The sequence below is a fragment of the Ricinus communis genome, chromosome 9, assembly GCF_019578655.1.
Source record: "Ricinus communis isolate WT05 ecotype wild-type chromosome 9, ASM1957865v1, whole genome shotgun sequence".
Taxonomy (NCBI): domain Eukaryota; kingdom Viridiplantae; phylum Streptophyta; class Magnoliopsida; order Malpighiales; family Euphorbiaceae; genus Ricinus; species Ricinus communis.
This window is the reverse complement of record NC_063264.1, coordinates 12,291,045-12,295,972: the sequence shown is the minus strand read 5'-3', so window position 1 is coordinate 12,295,972 and position 4,928 is coordinate 12,291,045. Positions and strand designations below refer to the sequence as shown.

The window sequence follows — 4,928 nt, the reverse complement described above, 5'->3', positions numbered from 1 at the left end:
GTAGAGCGTGCAGTTTGGAGGATTCCCAGTGAGGATCCCAATACTCATGTCTCCAACTTTTTGGAGATTTGTGACACATTCAAGATAAATGGAACAACCGATGACGCCATTCGGCTGAGGTTGTTTCCATTTTCCTTGAGGGACAAAGCCAAAAGATGGTTGCAATCTCTTCCATAGCAGACAATTACTACCTGGAAGGCATTGGCGGAAAAAAATTTATATAAGTATTTTCCTCCTACTAAAACTGCTAAACTTAGAAATGACATATCTTCTTTTGTGCAGTTTGATGATGAAAGCATGTACGATGCATGGGAGAGGTTTAATGACCTGTTGAGATGCTGTCCACATCACCGATTGCCAGTGTGGATGTAACACCCCCATTACATGCTAACCAATAGACATTAGCCAGAAAACATACAAGCGTCATAGACTATATACTACATGTAGATAGGTCAATATGCAGATTGTTAAGAATCAAGACACAAGGTTATTAACATATAAACATATGATTATACTTAAACATCATTTAACAAGTATTCAAAACATCTTCTTATGCCTTACAAGGCACACTTCTATATACATCACATAACTGCATACAAAATGCATCAGGAGGAGACTCCACAAAACCGGCCCAACTCGATGAATCGCTAAAAGCTAGACTTCGGATACAACCAACGGATGCACTACTATTTACAAACCTGAAAAGAAAAATTTTGGAGAGGGGTGAGCCTCCAGCTCAGTAAATAAATAATCAACATAATCTATATCACATACACTTAATACAATTTCCACCCAATCACATAACTTACCATGATTCATAGTTTAGGTATAAATTCATACCATTCTACTCAATTCAGTACAACCATCATAGAAGAAATACAATTCAACAATTATGGTTAGTTCTCACGGCCGTGGATCCCCTTTAATGTGCTGCTCCGCCTCATCCTCACCTATCGCACGTAGAGCCGCCTCGCCTCATCCTCACATAATACGCTTTTATAGCCTCTCTAGGCTTTAGCCTCCCAAGGCTTTATATATAGATATTTTTTTTTCACAGGGGAATCCACCATTCACATGCACATATGCAGTTAACATGACAATTCAATTATTTCACTTATATCATATTCAAGCAATAACAATTGTTCCACTCAACACCAACCATTTCCATCTCATTCATTCAAACACAATACAATATTAAGCAAACACAACCATTCGTAGAACATTTGATTAAATATATGGATATAGCAAATATTAACTATTTACTTACTCAAAATACACTTATTCCTTTAGCATATAAGAACCTCCTTTCTCCACAACTTCCTCTCCAGGCCTTTGAGTACCTGTCAATACATTCATCAATTCACATTTCATGCATATTCCAAATATTCATGTAAATGCTAGTTCTAATGCATTACAAGATCATCCCCTCTCTAATTCATATTAACTCTTCCTCTAAGACTCTCAATTATTGTTTTAATATCATAGAAACATTCTCCATCTAGTTAAATACCAATTTAACTTAAATTAACATCAAATAAATTGCATAAAACTAATCTCCAACATCTCTGTTTTCTAGACAGAATTTAGTACCAAGGTATATTTATTGCTGGGCAAAATTGGCTTAATACAAAAATCTCATATTAAATAGACATATCCGTCTATGTGTCTAGTTTCATCTCCAAGAAGAATTACTCAATTCCGACTTCTATAGATTTAATTATTTTCAAATTACTGAGCAAGGGTCATACAGCTAGTTGTACCCGAGCAGCAATCTATTTGCTTAATTTAAGCAACCAAAACGGCAAAAATAGCAAAATCACAAAACTACAAAGTTATAGAGGACTCTTTAAAATTTCCATAGACACCAATTAAGCTTAATTTGGACTTATAGCCCATGTTATGCCTAAAATACAGAACATCAAGGTTGCTGGAATTTTGACAATTTTCTATCTTAACATACTTAAACTTAAATCAAGCTTAATCTTTATGCAATCATTCAATACTCTACTAATTCATGATAATCAGACCTTTAATTAATCAATGAGAGCATCAAATAAAGTTTTTCTAATTTGTAATCAAGAACCCTAATGACAAATTAATAACACTCAAGTAACAACTTACCAATTTCAGCTTTTGGGTTGCTAATATGCTTAAATCCTTTAGCTTTAGCTTGGCTCCTTCAATAGTTGGCAAAATCCTATCTTAATCTTAAGTTTTTCTAGGTATTCCACTCCTCTCTCTTATTCCAAATTTTGTGTTTTTGGCCATGTACGAATTTTAGAGAAATGAAGAGGTAAAATGAGCTTGCTCATGGTTCCAATTTCCAATATTCCTCTCTTAATGCCACCACCTACTAAACTATTTTTATCACCCTAAATTAATTCTTACTAACCATATATAGGTACTAACTTTTAATTGTATCTTTTAAGTCCAATCTATTTACCCAACCTTCAACTATTGGTTCAATTAAGTCTTAAGGCTTAATACACATAACCCAAGTACTTAATCAACTTATCTAAATTAATAATCTAATATCATGCTTCTTATTCTCTACTTATAATTAATATATATCTGTTCTCATAAAATAAAAATATCATTGATATACCATCATATGTCCAATGATTAAATGTAAATGCACATAACATGGATGATGAGAAAATGCAGGCGTTACAGTGGATGCAGGTTCAGACTTTCTACGGCGGGTTGAACCTTACGACGAGGCAGATGGTGGATGCTGCAGCAGGTGGGACGCTAAACAGTAAGATGCCCGAGCAAGCTCAAAACTTGATAGAGGAAATGGCCATGAACAATTATCAATGGCAATTCTCTAGGAGCCGACCAGGAAGACAAGGAGTGGTGAACCAAGTGGATCCTATAGCAGCCTTGGAATCTCAGATGGAGCTTCTAGCTAGGAAGATTAACCAACTCCAGATGCCAGTTCATGCAGCGAACATTGGCTGCCAGTTTTGTGATGGCCCGCACTACAGTGCAAACTATACTATGGGAGGTATGTTTGCTTCATCTTCCTCTACTTTTCCATTTGTTTCTGTAGTGTCTTCTGATGTTGAGCAGGTTGATTATATGGGAATGCCCCAAGGCAGCAGAACAACCCTTATAACAACACATATAACCCTGGATGGCACAATCATCCCAACTTTAGTTGGAGGAACAATAATACTCAGGGTCCACCTGGTTTTCAGAGACTTCATCATGACCACAATGACCGGTGGGCTGCACAAGCTCCTCCTCCACCGGAAAAGAAATCAAATTTAGAGGAGCTTATGATGAAGTTTGTGATGTCTACGGAGATGAGGTTCCAGCAAACTAATAGTGCACTTAGGAATCAGCAGGCCTCGATTCAGAGCTTGGAGACCCAGATTGGCCAAATCTCTAAGATGTTGTATGAGAGGCAACAAGGAGTGCTCCCTAGCACCACTGAGTCTAACTCGAGGGAGCACATGAACGCCATCACTTTGCGTTTAGGTAAGTTAGTTTCAGCTCCTTCTAAGCCTGTTTTTGACGACTCCACTATTGATGTGCAGGTTTAGGTGAGCAGTAAGGTTAAGGAACCTGAGGGACAGAAGGTGAAATCAATCCCAGTTAGGGAATATCAACCTAAGATTACTTATCCTGCTAGAGTTAAACAAGCAGAAGCGCAAGAGCAGTTCAGTAAGTTTTTGGATATTTTTAGACAACTGTATATTAACTTGCCCTTTATTGATGCATTGGAGCAGATGCTGAAGTATGCCAAGTTCTTAAAGGACATACTTAGTAGAAAAAGGAAGTTGGAGGAGGTAGCCTATGTTCAGCTTAACAAAGAGTGCTCAGTAGTGTTTCAGAGCATGTTGCCAGAGAAACGTCACGGTCCATGGAGTTTCACAATTCCTTGCACTTTAGGTAACTTGTGTGTTGATGATGCATTAGCTGATTTGGGGTCTAGCATAAATGTCATGCCCACTAGTTTTTTTAATAAGCTCGGTTTGGGGGAGGCAAAACCCACTAGGATGTGCATTCAATTAGCTGACCGTTCTGTTAAGCTTCCTAGGGGGATTATAGAGAATGTGCTATTCAAGGTAGATAAGTTCATATTTCCTGTGGACTTTGTGGTTATGGATATGGATAATGAGCATGGTATACCGTTGATTTTAGGGAGACCTTTCCTTGCCACAGCTAGAGCTAAAATAGACATATTTGAGGGAAAGTTAGAACTTAATGTAGGGGATGACTGTGTTACTTTTAGTTTACCCCTATTTGATAGTTCTGCCTCCGACCATGTTCATGCCATTTGTGGTATTGATGGAATTGGTCCTACATGTAATAAGCACCCACAGGATGTAGAAATGGAGGATGTTATACATGTTTCTTTCCCTGTTGATATATGTTATTCATCTGAAGAAAACAACTTGTATCAATTTGAGACTTTGTGCTTATATGCCTCACGCTTACATTGAGCCTACCTTCTTAATTTGCCTGTGATGCAGGAATGCTACTGCAGAGTGCAGCTAGACGACTCGAACAAAAAGAAGTGCCTTTGGGAGGCATTCCTGAATCTATTTATGCTTTTTGAATTTTTGGACATCTTTTGTTTATATAGTTATTTTTTTAAGTTAGATATTTCAGTTTGTTTTCAGTTTGTTTTATTTTGAGATGATTTTATTTTATTGAACCTTTTACTAGATGTTGCTTGGGATGTGTTTATTCTTGAGTTTTGCAGGAGTTAGCCTACTCAATGATTTTGAGGACTAACATATTTTTGAGTGTTAAAGCACACATCAAGGGCAATATCTAGTAGACTTTCTAGTTTTTATCTCTTTCTATTTTCTTATTTTTCTTTTAGTTTTCTAGTTTTTTATGGACTCCCATAATTTGCTTCTTTGTGCTTATTTTATCTCTTTTTTCTTGGAGTGCCTACCTTATTTCACACTGAG

At 36.9% G+C, this 4,928-nt stretch overlaps 1 non-coding gene across 1 annotated transcript; it reads right to left on the bottom strand.

Annotated features, from left to right (window-relative positions):
* Positions 1 to 249: 249 nt before the first annotated feature.
* On the bottom strand, positions 250 to 356 carry LOC112535014. Its single transcript, XR_003079220.1, has one exon. It is a non-coding gene; the product is annotated as a small nucleolar RNA R71 (small nucleolar RNA).
* Between the last annotated feature and the right edge of the window lie 4,572 nt (positions 357 to 4,928).